This window comes from Siphateles boraxobius, unplaced genomic scaffold, assembly GCF_051911475.1.
Source record: "Siphateles boraxobius isolate OS27281-9 unplaced genomic scaffold, OSU_SipBor_1 175, whole genome shotgun sequence".
In the NCBI taxonomy this organism is placed as follows: Eukaryota; Metazoa; Chordata; class Actinopteri; order Cypriniformes; family Leuciscidae; genus Siphateles; species Siphateles boraxobius.
Window position 1 is genome coordinate 539,516 of NW_027508783.1, and position 15,076 is coordinate 554,591.

Consider the following 15,076-nt stretch of genomic DNA (forward strand, 5'->3'; position numbering starts at 1 on the left):
AATTCAATTATAAAAAATGTTTTTAAAAAAATAGCAACAAAATTTGATCATTATTGGTGCTCATTTCTTAGAACTTAATCAGAACAGGTGAAAGTGCTTGAAATGTAACAATTTTGTAACTTTGTGTGGGAATAGCAGTTGCAGAAGAAAAAAAACATTCGCGCACACAGACAATACACATACACACACACACACACACAGCAGGCCCAGTTAGGAGGACGACACAGTTAAGTTTCATAGCACCTACAATTATTACTCTCGGGTTCAGTAGAGCCGAACACCTCATATGTAATAGTTACTGTATGTGTAGGAGGGTGTAGCATGTGCAGTCATTGAAAATAAGTTATTTTTTATGTTCTTCACAGAAAATGAGCCATGGCCAATGAGTTTGAGTTAGAAGAAATAATAAATAGCATAACTTTTTCTTTTAGCAAACATTGAAAACAGGTCCCACAGACCAGAACACAACAAGCTACAATAACAAAGAGACCAGTAATCCAATTAATTACGTTTTTATTTAAGTAAAATTTATGACAACATGCTTTTGCAATGTTCCCTCAGTTTCACAGACAGAATTAGTTTCTTTCCACCTCAAATGAGCCTGAAGCCTGAAGTCCTTGTTGAGGGGTTGCCTGTCGGGCCTGTCTGTTACCCCCCCGGTCCCTAGCACCAATGAGCCACTTGGAGACCGCCTTCTCGGCATCTTTACGGGTGATTTGGCTGGTCATGGTGTTTTTCTTTAAGCCTCCTTCAAGAAACAAATATAACGTTCACTTACATCATATGTGCCAACACAACTCTCAGCCAGGACTGTAAAGACAACTATGTTAAGAAAAGCACTATATAAATTGAGATTATTATTAGAAATACACACATTCTCTTAAACACACAAGCTAAGCAACTGAGAGACATGTGCGAACACACTGCTTAGCCAGGACAACAGACGCTCCATTAACAATATTTAAAATTGATATGTTTATAATGTTAGGGAATTGTGACACCTTTCTATTATCGGTACAACTTAAAACATTATCCACATGCACACCTACCATATATTACTTCATACAGTTTTAAGGCCTTGAACTCTCTCTTCCCATTTCGGCCCATAAAGTTATACTGCCTGGATAGGCCATGGTCTAGGAGGAAGGTCATCATCCTTTTTGTGGCCTCGTCAACAGTTCCCCCCCCCTATGTCAGTCACAGCTGCAACCTGAGGGGGAACAAAGGCAATACAAAGCAAATTTATCTACAGTATATTGCTCACTGGGGCAAACCACTCAACATGAAAAAACTGCCAGAGGCATAGGTGTGAGCTAGGGGTGGAACGGTACATGTATTCGTATTGAACCGAAATGGTACGGGCGTCACGGTTCGGTGCATGAATATACACGGAGAATACACGGTATAAAAATAAATAAAACTTGCGTGCAAATTAATGTAATGTGGAACTACTGCGGAACATTGTGATTTGGCAAACTGTAACCTACAACTGTCACCCATCCAAAATCTCTCTCTCTCTCACACACACACACACACACACACACACACACACACACACACACACACACACACACACACACACACACACACACACACACACACTCTCTGTTTAAAAGCAAAAAATATTTATCCAACCCCATTTAAAAACAGTCGGTGCCGTCTTTTGGACATTCATCATATTGCATTGGTTTTCATTTCTTCAACAGAGCACTAATCTGTTTATTTTTAAAGGTTGTATCAGTGATTTCAGGCCCAAAAATAAATGTCTAATCTTTCCTAACGATCCGCTAGCTGCTCGCCCCATAAGCATGCCGTCCAAAAACCGCGTCTCTGTAGGCAGCCTAGGCTCTGAGATCAGCACACAAAAACAAATGGGTACAACCACCACTCAAAACCAAAATAAACAGTGTTCCAACCAATCACTGACAGGGGCGGGTGTTGCTCCGATTTCGCGTCCAGCCGAGCACGAGCGCAAAACCTCACAACACCCGCCCCTGTCAGTGATTGGTTGGAACACTTTATTTTGGTTTTGAGTGGTGGTTGTACACATTTGTTTTTGTGTGCAGATCTCAGAGCCTAGGCTGCCTACAGAGACGCGGTTTTTGGACGGCATGCTTATGGGGCGAGCAGCTAGCGGATCGTTAGGAAAGATTAGACATTTATTTTTGGGCCTGAAATCACTGATACAACCTTTAAGTTACACTTTCTACATTGATTAAAAAAGAAAAATCAAATGTTTTTAATGTTAGTATTATTTTATACAGAAATAAAGTATTTATAATTCAGATGAGAATAAAGTTAGTGTTAATTAAAATGAAGGAAAACAAATATATTGATCTGAAATATAGCAAATTCATTTTAAATTCATTCAGGTACAATTACCAAACTTATCTAAACAAACAAAAAATATATTTTTGTCTTTTTATTAATTTAATTAATAAACTAATTATATAAAACTATTGTCAGTGCACTACAAATAAACTGGTTCTACGCCTTTACTTTATTAATAAAACTTATTTAAAAAATACAAGGTTTAAGACATTTATTTTACTTTGGTGGTACAGCCTGATATATGCAAAAAAATAAAAAGCTTTTATTTTTTTGCTTTTCCCTTCATTGTACCGAACTCGTACCGAACGGTGATGTCTGAGCCAAGGTATGAACTGAACCGTGACTTCTGTGTCCGTTCCACCCCTAGTGTGAGCACACCTGGGGAGTTTCAGATCAAATTCACTGCAAGCCCCCCAATAACAATTTAATTGAGTTGCACTACCCTAGACTTAACATACATACCAGTTCGGACATGAAGTTTGGGTTTGCCAGTTTTTCTTCCATGATTTCCACATCCCTAACTGTCTTTAGGGGGAAACCCTCTGGGGTAGAAGAGACGGTGGTGCTCATGTTGCCACGCTGTTGAAGAAGCATTTGTAGAATCCTCCCCTGGATTCTTTGTGTCTCTTTCATCTCCTCAAGCAGTGTTAAGATGCGAACAAACATGTTGTCCCTGATTTGTCTTTGAGGGGTTTCTGGTGACGTGGTGTCGTGGTGTCGTGGTGATGGGTTGAAACATTGGGCCATCTAAGGTTACCCAGAGGTGGTGGAAGTGTCGGCCTAGCAGATGGAGGTGAAGACCTCAGGGTGGATGGAGGCGGTGGAGGTGTCTGCACAGTCCTCAGGGTGGATGGAGGCGGTGGAAGTGTCAGCACAGATCTGAGGGTGGATGGAGCCGGTGCACTGTACAAAAATCCACACTGTAAAAATCTCGTACAACAACAACAACAACAACAAAAACCTCACACAAAAAAGCCAAGAATCAAACCACCCAACCAAAGGAAACGATCATCACCAAAAAATATAAATAAAAATACAGTGTGGAGGTGATTACCTGAGGGTCGATGGAGGTGTAGGCCTGATTTGGCTGTAATCATCCTCATCCTCACTGGACAAAATCACTCGCCTAGAAATGTATAATATACAAGCACAATCAACGAGTTAAAGCATTTTAAAAACAGATGGTTAAAAAAAAAATACATTTTGGACAACAGGTGATGCTACTATACACAGGGTTCATACACATTTCCACCAGAGAATTTCCATGACTGATCTATATAGTATGACAACACTCTGGGTACAAGAGAGACCCTCACATGGATCCTTAAAGAACTCCGGTCAATTTTAACATTGAGCTAATTTCTGTGTAAATTTTGAGTGCTGTCAGTACAGAGAACAACGACAAAAATTGGTGTTGCCTACACCATGTTATCCTCTTTTTAAAATTTGCACCTTGTGGACTTAAATGGGGCAAGTTTTACACCTGCTTTTAGCCTCTTAACATCCTTGATGTGTCATTACAAGTGCACAGCCATGTGAGTGATTTTATTAAGAGTCAACACGGTGAATCTGACTGCAGTAGAATTTTTCGGTCAAAGTCCACAGTAGTCAATTGTCGAGTTCACGCGCGTGATCATAGGTAACTAACTGCGTGAACTCGACAATCGACTATGTGGACTTCGACCGAAAACAGGAAATAAATACAGGTATGTGCGCTGGCTGAATTAAATTCACCGTGTTCACTCTGAAGGAATCACTCACAATGGCTGGACACTTGTAATGACGCATCAAGGATGTTAAGAGGCTAAAAGCAGGTTTAAAACGTGCCCCATTGAAGTCAACCGGGTGCAAATTTACAGAGAGGATAACACGGTGTAGGCAACACCGATTTTTGTCATTGTTCTCTGTACTGACAGCACTCCAAATTTACAAAAAAATTAGCTCAATGTCAAAATTGACCGGAGTTCTCCTTTAACATCTGTTCCAACACCCCATTCCCCCTTCAGGCATGCACACATCCATTTGTATACATCTCTTTTTCTCCCTAAACATGTGATTGTTACTTTTATTAATTGATTATATTTAATTTTATTTATTGGTTAATTGTATATCTGTTGTCTACTTCCCTCATTTTGGCAGCTTTGAGCCAAATACACTTAACAAAACTCCCACAAAACTTGTTCTTCCTGTGTCATTGGGAAATTCAAATTTTCATCATCCATTTAGTAGTAATAATTAAAATACCCTCACCGCTTTTTCCGCTTCCCCCTTCCCGTCTTCTCTGTAGAATCGGACTCGGTTGGTACATCTGTGTTCTGTTCATACTCAACTAATTTTGTGCGGGCAATTTCATACGTTGCTTTGGGAAAGAGACAAATGAGTGTCAATTAGTTTCATTCAGAGCTAATTCAAACCGAATTAACAGTGAAACTCATGTCAGATAATCTCATACAAATGGACACCTTACCGACTTTTCTCTTGACAGTCAACTTGTATGTCGCCCAGTCAATGTGAGGGTCCTGTTGCTCTATGACCAGCTTTGCCATGTTCATCCTTGCTGGTGGCCAGTAGCATTCATCTTCCTCAGGCCCGACAAACCATTTGGTCGGTTTAACTGCCAATCCTCCACTATTTATAAACTCTACTATTGCAAAAGGTAACATGCTTAAAGAAAAACAAATATATACAAAAAATTAAAACAAATAAATAAATAAATAAATAGCACACTAGTGCAGGAGTGGCAATGCCACATATCCAGTCTTGAGTGGCAATAACACCATTTTAGTTTTTAACTCCTCCACAGGTAACAGCTGCAAGTCTTCAGATAAATTAAAAACAAAAAGAATTCCAAGACATGATGAGTCCATTGGATAGGTGAAAAGGGATTGGGCAGTTTCAAAGAAATTAAACAGGACTTTAACAGTTCCAGAATGTGACAAAATGTTCCGCACAATAAGAATCCTTCCCCCTACAGAAAAACAGTTATCGCCACGAGAGGAGGAGATCAGTGTCTGTCCATCATTGTAACGCCTGTATTGTTCCCATGTTGCAATTGAATTAATCAATGGTCCAGAAAAGTGGAGCTGTTTAAGTGGGCTGAAAACTGATGTGGTCTTTTGGCTTGCCACTTTCTGCTTCTCATGGATCCGCCTGACGAGTTGTTGGACAGGGTTTTGAGGCCGACGGACAAGTTTTTTTCAGTTTACCTAAAAATGTCTCAAAGGGAAAAGCTGAAACACTATCTAATGGGCCGAATTTTCGTGCATCTTGAGCTAGGTGGATCAATGAATGCATGTTATAGCTGACAAATTCAGTGCCATAAATTGCAGCAAAATCTGTTACAAAGAGTTTCAAAATCTCCTCAGCATAGTCACAATTGTCAGGAGAACATAAGGCAGGACTCAGAAGAATTCTCATAGATACCGATAGAAGCAAAAAGTTTCTGTACATTATACTGGGTATATTATTGAGGAGAACAACAGGGCCAGTGTAAAGTAAAAATTGCCGAAGCTCTGTAGCTTTCCATGTGCTGAATTCAAACAAGGATCGTGGTTTCCTTGCAAAATTGCTAGGTAAATATTGCCTGATAGAAACCATATATGCTGACATTACAACAAAAAACTTCATAGATTGCCTGCATTTCAGCGGCCCCTTCAACCAAAGAAATATTAACTTACGCATTGCCCCCAAGCACACAAGGTGCATATAATCTAACACAAAACTAGTAACTAAACCTATACCCAGATCATTTAGGGGGGAGGCTGACAGTTGGTGCTGTTGATACCCTTGCCTACCAAATTGCTCATCTGTCCTGAGCTCTGCTGATATTTCAGGATAAGCCACCTTCCCATTAATGTACTGGCCTTTTTGAGTGCACCTCTCACACCCATAATAGCCTGTATGGCCTTTGGAGCATTTAAGAAAGGCACGGGCAGGTGCATCACAAATAAAAGCATCGGGTAATGGTACCCTGAAATGTACACCATTGTACACAATACCACTCTGAGAAACGGCTTTCATATCTACAATGAATTCTTGTAAATACTCTTGCACATTTGCGGGTTTGGACGCACCCGAGTACACTCCAATTACAAAGACACTACACTCTGGAATTTCCTTAATCATACCCAGAATAGGCCACAGACTCATACTGGAGCTACGGAATAAGGGCAATCCATCGATGTTAATTCGAAGTGTGAGAGTATCAGTCACATTTGCTAAATGTCCTAAAGATGTTAGTTCAGCTATGAGAGCATTTTCGATTCCAAAGTGGTAGTAGGAACCCCCAGCCATATTCGCCACATTGCAAGATCTGTCAGTTGACATAAGAGTTCTGCCATCCATTGGGATATCAAGGCCCTTTCTCCTTAGAATTTTAAGAAGTGCAGACAGCGCTGTTTGTGGTATGTTGAATTCTGCAGCCCACTCTGCAAGCCCATGCGAATCATCATCATTATCATCTTCCAAGTCAGAACATTCATCTCCATGCAAATCACAGTCACTATCACTGCTGTGGCAAACTTATCTGTTGAAAATCGTATAGTGCTTAAAACCACTATTAAATTGCTATGGCTTCTAAATAGTTTAATAGTCTAATAAAATTTATATTTTATAAAACGTATAAAAAGTGGACCTAGCCCAGTGGCTATTGTTAAAAATAGCATCCATGTCTGACATAATCAATTTTGAATATTTTATATATGAAAACATAATATAGGAGTTTAGCCCATCTGCTGCCCATGTGGGGCCCAACAACAAAGCCCACTCTGAGCCCATGCCCAGCCGAAGCCCAACTAGCCCAAGTGAGGCCCATGTGGGCCCCAAGTGGACGTGTTTGCAGGGTAAATCAACGTTGACATTTTTTTACAAGATCTGTACGTTGAAACAACGTAATGTTTTCAACACCATACAACAGAAATATCTGCATTTTAAAGTATTATCAAGATAATTAGCATTTAATGGTTTTTTGATCATAACTCTTCAATGTATGTTAAAATATAATTATTATCATTAAAAATAATAGTTTCACCCTCAAGAGAGCAGTACAGCAGAAATCTTTTGCCTTGTGTGATTTTGTGTGAATTTACGGGCTTACTGAAACCAAACGTCATAAGATAACGTTAAATAAGTTATCTCTGTGTGTGTTTTTGTACTGCTTCACCATTAGCGTGATATTAGCACGTATTTCGATGTAACATTAGTACCATCTGACATTGCTGTGTTGTGTTAATGTTGTCAGCTAACTTAACGAAACGCATGAGAAGTAAAAAAAAGCGTGGGAATGAGTAGTGATAAAACCGTCATTTATTCGTTAGAAGTATGTTTACCTAACCTCTTCAAACACTGATAACGATATTGAAAAGATATTTGTTTACTTTTTTTTTAGATCAAGAAATAAATTTTTAATCGGTGGAGAACACCCAACAGAAAGACCCATTCACCACCTTACAGTAAGTCAATTTTACCCACTGTTCGAAAACCTACACTGGGATTAATAGTATTACGTATGATTTTCATCTTTAAAAGACATTTAACGTTACTGATAGAAAGTCTGAGTGACTTTTTGTCCTTTTGTCTTTCTTCTGTTGAAGTGGTGCATTGAAAGGGGATTCATCATGTTACCTTCATCAGTCCTTTATTTAATTCACTGGAAAACATTGAGGGAAAGGTGGAGGAGTATTCTTTAGCTGCTACATTGCACTATCACTTCTGGTAAGTATTCATTGACATTTTGTGTTTTTTATTTTATTTTACTTATTTAATAAATTACTTTTAATTAGTACAATTTATGGTTAGGATTCTGAATTAAAACAGTGTAATGTTTCTCCACAAATATTATCAGAAATATACGGACATTACAGAGCCCTCAGGGGTCAGGCAAAAATTGTTGAAACAATATAAACCTGCATTGAAAGATATAAGTCAAAGAGCAACAGACCACTACCCTCTCAGCTTAACACCACAATTAGTTGATTTCTTCATCTGTTTTAAGGATGAAATCATGACCTTATGATTATATTAACCGTAACTGACACATGGGTGTAATATTACATTTTTTACAATTCCAGCTCGGGGCTCTGAAGAATCGCTTGTGTAAATTTTCATCTGAATACATCAAATAGGTGTTTTAGAATGGATAGTCGTGTTGTATACTTTGTTTTCTACATACAGTAGGCAGGCCTATTGAATCATAGTCTTTTAATCTTGTCTTGCAAATAGATGCTCATTTTGATCATCATTTGTATTATTCTCCCCTAATTTTATGTATTTTTGATGTATTTTATGAATATTTTTCCAAATCTGCGTTGCTGCACGTTGCGTGGTTTTGTGTGTGTGTTTAACACTTAAATAAAGTCGTTATTTTTGTTTGTTTTTTGTGCACAAAAAGTATTCTCGTCGCTTGATAAACTTAAGGTTGAGCCATTGTAGTCACTCGGACTATTATATTTATATTTCAATCCCTTAGAAGCCTATGGAGGAGTGATCTAGCTTTCAGATTTATTCAAAAATATCTTAATTTGTGTTCCGAAGATGAACGAAAGTCTTTTCGAAACGAAAGGAGAGTAATTACTGACAGAGTTTACATTTTGGGGTGAACTATCCCTTTAAGCTCCGGTCGATTTATGCAAACTGCTCCTCAGATCTCTGCAGGGTAAATCCAGACAGCTAGCTAGACTATCTGTCGCACGACTAAAACAACTTTTGAACGTGCACGTTCCACCAAAAGAAATTCTTTCCCGAGGCTATTTTGCAGCTGCACCATGGCTTTGCCTCATGCTTAGCGACGCCCAAGACGATTGTGATTAGTTTAGAGAAGTGCCAATAAACCACGTTTTTCTCCAATCCCAGAATGCCGCGCCGAAAATGCGTACATGCTAGAAATAGAACTGACACTTATTTTTCACGCGATGACATATTAATGTTTGAAAGTCTCTAGGTTTTGACCTAAATGGAGATATAAATGTAATTGCACCTGTCAATACAGAACAAAATATTCTGTAGCCTATTTTGCCGTCAATACTTCCAAAGTTGTCTTCAAATCAAATCAGTATTTGTTTAACATGAAGTGTACTACTGCTTGAGTGCAGTAAATCAATTGGAAAGACAAGTCTAGCAGCAGCAGCGCAGCATCAGACACGTTTCTGGTGTGCAAAGACATAGAAAACGCCACAGCCACACAACAGAAACGCCAGGCTCATGCGACGCAGCCAGTGTGTAGCCAGCCTAAGGCTGACGCTGGCTAATTTATGCAGCCCTATGTCCATCTCAGCCAAGCAAGAGGTCTGATGTATGTAGAGATCTGTATGGTTATATTGTCGTTTTCAGTGGAAGGTAAAAATAGTATGGCTGTGCATAATGCCAATGCTCTCTATCAAAATCACTGTTTGTTTTTTGTAATTTATTTTGAATTCCTGCAGAAAAAAGTTAAGTGCGTGTGTGTGTAATAATTGCATGTTATTTTTGTCTTGGATTGGATTAGGCTCTTCACCAATAAGCTGATGACCCTATTCAATATGAAGGGGAAGGGCAAAAAAGATGAAATTAGAATTGAAGACAAGAAATTGTTTTCAGCAATAAAAGGTAAGCTTCATATTATGGTAATAAAAAAAAGTGTGTGTGTGTAATATATATATATATATATATATATATATATATATATATATATATATATATATATATATATATATATATATATATATATATATATATATATATATATTAGGGCTGTTTTCGACTAAGGATTTTCATAGTCGAATCTGATTCGTTAGATTTTGCCGTACGTAGTCGACTGATAGTCGAACCTTTTTTTTCTTTTTTTTAGATGGCAGCTAGACGTTTGGTTGAATAACTGTTCATCTGTTATAGGACAACTCGCTCTACGTTTATTTAAAATGAACAGCAAGACAACTAGAAGTGAATGTGCTTTCCATTAAATTAATCCTTAACAAAAAAACGTTGCAATGAACACACAGTAAATCACACACAGTAAACAAAACCTTAATAAAAAAACTTTGCATTGAACTTTGGAATTTAGACACGCAAACTGCGTGCCGGTGCGGTGAGACGTAGCCTACATGCTCGGGCAGATTCGGCTTGAAGTCGTTCATCCTCGGATGCGGCGTCGCGCGCGCTGTTACAAAAAAAGCTGTGCACACAGCCAAGCGAAATGGGGTCTTGCCGGTCTTGCGCACCCAACGCGTCATTTTTTGCCGTCCGCACCTTCGCGCTCGTGCGGACGCGTCGAGTATAAACAGGGCTTTACTCCGTGTCAGCGCGCGCTCTGATCGGTAAAGGTGCACAGACCTCTCCCGAATCATCTCCAGCATTCAGCCTCCGATCGCACCACTAACTCCGCCTCCGTTTCCCTAGTAAGATGATATTAGTATTTAAACATTCTCTATGATAAAAAATGTTTGTAAAAAATATTTTAATAGCACGGTTTTGGCGGTTATAGAGTTCTAATGACGGTGTTCAACTATAACTGTTGTTCTCATGGTTATATAATAATCGTCACACCCCTGGTTACATAACACTTCCCTACTATTCGACTATGAGGTTCATAGTCGAATCAGACCTCTCCGAATCGAATCCTCGACTATTAGAAGTCAGCCCTAATATATATATATATATATTAGGGCTGTCAACTTTAGTCGTTTAGTCGACTAATCGGTCGATGCCGTCTTGGTCGACTGACATTCTCATTGGTCGACCAGTTGCATTTTTTTTTTTTTTTACCAATAGAAATAAATTTTCATTGATTTACTCCTTGATATTTATTCCTTTATAAGCAGTTATATATTACTGTATTAATTAGCCTATGTTTTATCCCCAACTTTAAATGCTGTAATTTAGGCTATTTTGTAACAGCGCGACAGTTTAGCGCACACACGTAGAACACTCGGGAACCGCACCTGTGGCTGGCTGCAGTGCTGCTGCGGCGCGGAGGCGCTTGGAAAAAAACGAGCTTCCATTATGAGCGCACATACCATGGGCCTACATTTGAAATAAAGAACTTGAGCGCACAAAAGGCGCAAAATGTGAGCAGGCCCTTTAACGGCTTTATTATGCTGACTCAATAGATTGTGTTCTCTTATTTTTTTATTTGTACACTTGACACGTTTGAAAATAGCCTAAATAATGTAATAAAACGAAAATAAAACTATATGCCTTCCTAATACAGACTATTATTATTAGGATTGTTTTTTAGGCTATTTGGGTTTTTTGTGTGTTTGTTTTAAAACGCCTAGATCGGCTGGACAAAAGTTAACCCATAGCTTCGAAAGTAAAGAAGAATATACAGCCTGTATAAACGAGAGCTTTTGTTTTGTTAGGATTTTTCATTATTTGGCTGCTAAAAGTAATATTTTTTGTAGTGTGTGGTGTGGTCAGGTGCGCGATTGTGACTGTCACTATAGACCTAGGACAGAGCTCCTCACTTTGCAGTTAAAAAAAATCACTTAATTTTCAAAGAATTGTATTATTATTATTATTATAGTTTTATGTATTATTGATGTTTTTTCGTTGTTGTTTATAAATTCTCTATGACAATTGTTTAATAAATGTTCAATCAAAATGCAAAACATCGCGTTTTTTTTATTTATTTATTTATTTATTTATTTATTTATTTCAGTCGACTGATCGTTGCGCAGGACAGGACTTTGGTCGACTAAGGATTTCTTTGGTTGACTACAGCCCTAATATATATGTGTTTGTGTGTGTGTGTGGAATGCTTAATATCAGGCTCAATGTAATTTGACTTGATTTGTGATTTAATAGCGATTTCATTTAATTGATTCGAGTACTCGAATTTTCATCTATGTATACTATGCATCTCTGCTGCAAGCTAAACCACAACAGTGGCATTTGTATTTATTTATTTTACATGTGGATTTTTTTGCTTTGATTGTAGCTGCTGTCATGAAATGGGACCCAGCTGCTACAGAGGCCCAAATAAAGTCTGCTGCATCTCATCATCTGAAACATGCCTGTTTGGTGGTGGCTATAAATGAATAGCCTTATTGTGCCTATTGTGGACCTTATAGCAGCCACATTTTGTTAATTGTTTATTTTATTTATAACTTTACTAGGGGTGTCACGATTCTCCAAATCCTCGAATTCGATTACATTTTCGATTCAAAGGTCACGGTTCGATTCGATTCTTGATTTTTTTACATTTATTTTTTTAAAGCCGAAACCGGCCAATCAGGATGCTCTCTGTCTTACATGCGCTTCATGAGGCGCACGCGCAAGGTCTCTCGCTCTCTCCCTCTCTGCCGTGGGCGCGCTATACGGTTTGGAGCACATTTTTTTCTGTCTCTCATGCTCGCTCACTCTAGATTCCGGGAGTTTTAATTAATTTGCAGGCATCAGGGAGTTGCTATCAATATGCGGGAGACTTGGGATGTCTGCAAACTGTGGCTTTTTTGAAGCGCGAACGTTGTCAACATAACTCACTGGAAATCCAAAAACTTCCAGCACTTCAACACGCGTGTTTTTTCGGCTTGGCACGCCGACCGGACGTGACATGGGGGCATGGCAGCATCGACAATTCCATTTTTTAATTCGATGTTCGAGATTGTGAATTCATTTTTATCGATTTCGATTTAAAATCAAAATCGTGACACCCTTAAACTTTACTGTTCTGGCTTTTAAGTTTTATTATGTTATCGTGTTAATTTATACTTTACTGTTCTGGTTTTAAGTTTGTGTAAAATTGGTAATAAAAATATATTTTGAGATTTAAATAATTGATTTCTTGGAGTGATCAGTTTGGTTTACAGGAAAATGGTAAGCAGTTTATTACAATTATATTGATAAGATATAAAAATGCAAGACTAGTATATACACTACACAGTTATTCAATTGAATATTCAATATTATCAATATTCTTTAAAATCTAATTTAGGTCTGCGTGTCTGCAATTTCATGACACGACAACCATTAACAATGAGTAATTGGGGTTTTCTCAGTGAAAACTAACTCACTGACACTGTTTTGAAGTAAACATTTTTTAAAGTAGGATCCTTGCAAATATGCACAGATGGGATTACCATGTCAGTATGGGTCTTGAACAGTCTTTGACATTTCTACTACAGAAAATGTGTCTAATACAACTTTTATTCTGGCTGCCTTTAGATGTCTTAACAATTATGTCTGTAGCACGTCTTTAATTGACGTCTAAACAATGTCCTGAAAAGACGTATAAAAACCTTCATTCTGGCTCCTATGAGGACGTCTTCTGGATGTCTAAAAATTACGTCTATAGCACGTCTTTAATTGACGTCTAAACAATGTCCTGAAAAGACGTATAAAAACCTTCATTCTGGCTCATGTGAGGACGTCTTTTGGATGTCTAACAATTACGTCTATAGCACGTCTTTAATTGACGTCTAAACAATGTCCTGAAAAGACGTATAAAAAACTTTAATTCTGGCTCCTGTGAGGACGTCTTTTGGATGTCTAACAATTACGTCTATAGCACGTCTTTAATTGACGTCTAAACAATGTCCTGAAAAGAAGTATAAAAAACTTTAATTCTGGCTCCTGTGAGGACGTCTTTTGGATGTCTAACAATTACGTCTATAGCACGTCTTTAATTGACGTCTAAACAATGTCCTGAAAAGACGTATAAAAAACTTTCATTCTGGCTCCTGTGAGGACGTCTTTTGGATGTCTAACAATTACGTCTATAGCACGTCTTTAATTGACGTCTAAACAATGTCCTGAAAAGACGTATAAAAAACTTTCATTCTGGCTTCTGTGAGGACGTCTTTTGGATGTCTAACAATTACGTCTATAGCACGTCTTTAATTGACGTCTAAACAATGTCCTGAAAAGACGTATAAAAAACTTTCATTCTGGCTCCTGTGAGGACGTCTTTTGGATGTCTAACAATTACGTCTATAGCACGTCTTTAATTGACGTCTAAACAATGTCCTGAAAAGACGTATAAAAAACTTTCATTCTGGCTCCTGTGAGGACGTCTTTTGGATGTCTAACAATTACGTCTTTTAGACGTGTTCTAGACGACTTTTTGCTCGCTGGGAATCAGCAAAGTTGACATAAGTTGCACCACTGAATACGACACTTGCAGAAATCAGAAGATTGTTTAAAGGCATTCACCGAACATCTTCACATGAACTCCAACGGCCCTGATGTTTGTTCTCACATTCCAACCGCACTTCGATAAGGCTCCCCGAGCCTTTTTTCTCGGTTTCAGTAATTAGTGCACCACAATACTGACATCTTCTAAACATCTTCATCACATTTGATTCGTTTACAATCCATTTTCTTTCCTTCCACTTCTCATTTTCTTTATCTTCCTCTGTAGTTGTAGTTGACGTAGATGATGTCGAGCTGGCAGGAACAAAACTTGTCTCCTTGTCTGATGGACATTGCATTGAAAGCATGCTGATTTCTAGACCACCAGATTGAACCAGATTGTGGTTCAGTCTGTGATGTCTGATCCTACATAACAGACAGTAAATTGTAATCACAATCTTTAATTATAAGAATAGTGTGTAAATTCACGCATTGTTATATTCTACACATTGATAAATATTTCAAGTAATTTGTAGAAAATGTTAAGATATTTCAACATCAAAATTAATCATAACTATCATAACTTGTAAGAAAAAATTGCATGATAAAACACTTAGTGAGTACTTACCGACTGATACTGTATAAACCTATGGGGGGTAAGGCAATGTATGTCCCTGATGTTGATGGACCTGTCCTACTGTCA

The 15,076-nt window shown here is 38.1% G+C and overlaps 1 long non-coding RNA gene across 1 annotated transcript; it reads right to left on the reverse strand.

The window, feature by feature from the left end:
* Window positions 1-596: 596 nt before the first annotated feature.
* LOC143740601 (uncharacterized) lies at window positions 597-2,844 on the reverse strand. Its single transcript, XR_013204849.1, has 3 exons — window positions 2,794-2,844; window positions 1,050-1,210; window positions 597-748 (listed from the first exon to the last, which is right to left on the reverse strand). It is a non-coding gene; the product is annotated as an uncharacterized LOC143740601 (long non-coding RNA).
* Between the last annotated feature and the right edge of the window lie 12,232 nt (window positions 2,845-15,076).